Here is a 1988-nt window from a genome sequence, read left to right on the forward strand (position 1 = left end):
ACTGAAATAAATCTACTTTTTCATGATATTCTAATTTTATGACCAGCACCTGTATGCCACCTTTAAATGAAATGGATGGTTTTGCTTTGTTGTTCTTCTCAACATCTCTTGTATTATTTCAGTTTTATTTTGACAGACTTTCTGTTAGTTTGATTACATTTCTAGAGCCTTCGGCTGTTTTCATTGTGGTCTATAAAAAGATGGTCAGCATTATGAGTTGTGTTTTCTTTAAACGTGGGGATCATATGTGAGATGTTATAATGTCGTGGTCAGATTTTATCTGAGAGGTCAGTGAACTGAGAAGCCCAGGGAAAAGCTTTAGGAACATTTGATCAGCATTAGTGTGAGTATTTGTGAACAGATCATCTGCCTGATTTTAACTTTTCTAACAAGGGCAGAGGCTGTTTCTGAGAAGTACAGACTGTGCTGTAACGGCTTTAATCTGAGGTGAGATTATATAAAGAGAGCACAAGATTAGGTCAGGATGGGACGATGTGCCTCTTGTATTTAAGTTCAGAGGATTAGTGGCACAGATTCAAGGTTTCACTGTAACAGGAGCAGTGATCCAGTGGAAATCAGAAAAATCAGCCATCTGACTGGAGACCAAAGGGGTCTGTTGTTTATAAAAACTACTGCAACAAAAGAAGGAACTTTCCCAGACTGGAAGTGTACAATTTCATCTGTGGTTTTCAACCCTTTCTATAAAGATACGACAACTGAAAAACGCATTTTCAGAAAAGTTCCTCTTCTTTGCCTGCATGTTTTCTGGGATCCAAACCTCTGAACTGTTTCTGCTAGGAGACAACTTAGGGCCAGGTGTTATACCAGTTCATACCGAAAACCAGTTTTTATTTTCAGTATGTGAATTTTCTGAATATTGACATATGTACAAAAGACGGTTAAGGCAAAAATCCCCAAAAAGAATTAAGACTTTAATCTCACAACTGTAAAAATAAAGTCAGAATTATTATCGTCTTTGCAGTGGCCCTACTCCTTTCTCGTACATATTGGTATAAATAGCCTCAACACGTTGGACAGTTAGGTCACACCTGATAGTGAACGGTTTCAGAGGAGATGCTACCTGCAGATTGTGCATGCAGAAATTAACAATAAGGCTTACAACCAGGTAAAGACGAGATAGAACTCAACACCAACCGTCACTGATGTCCCGTCACCATTCAGCAGTGACCAACAGTTGAAGTTCTGTTGGAATCATCAGACCTTCAGTATTTAATCATCTCAGGAGGTGAACAGACAGATGGACGTATCAGTGGACAGGGGGCTAAAGTGATCCTGTCAAACTACTACACAAACATGTTGAGCAGGTCTCTGATGGTGCACACAGTTTGGTGCAGAGGGGATCCTGTGATTTAGAGCTAAACATCATCCTGTCACCAGTCAGTGTGGAGAGAAACCTGCAGCATGTGAAGTCTACATGTTCAGAGCTGTAGGGGCAGTTAGCTCACATACATGAGCAAGAAAACACACTAAGTGGCAGATGTGATCCAAAATGGCCGACTTCCTGTGAGGATTAAACCATGACTCCAGGAGACTTTTCTGTAGGTCCTGAGACGTTACACATGTAGGGGTATTAAACGCTAGAATTCTGAAATGGATAATTTGTATTCCACGGAGTACCACATTCTTAATTCGATCAGATATTGACCCAGGAAAGAAAAGAAAAACTGTAACTTTATTGTAATCAGTCTCAGAATAAATTTACCCAAATTGATTTATGAGTTCTTGTCTTATCAGAACCAGAATATCTTCATAAAGACACAAAAATGAGATTAGCTTAAGTTGGCACGTTCTCCACGGGCCATTTATTTACAGATTAAATGTATTTACAACTATGGCATGTAATGAATGAATAATGACATGTTTGAACCAGGTAAAACTGAGAGAGTTTGTTATCACGAGTGAATGAACAAACAGACAGAAGAAAACAAACAAACATGTAAACAAAAATAAACACCCCTATATATATA

The sequence above is a fragment of the Austrofundulus limnaeus genome, unplaced genomic scaffold, assembly GCF_001266775.1.
Source record: "Austrofundulus limnaeus strain Quisiro unplaced genomic scaffold, Austrofundulus_limnaeus-1.0 Scaffold606, whole genome shotgun sequence".
NCBI classification, from domain to species: domain Eukaryota; kingdom Metazoa; phylum Chordata; class Actinopteri; order Cyprinodontiformes; family Rivulidae; genus Austrofundulus; species Austrofundulus limnaeus.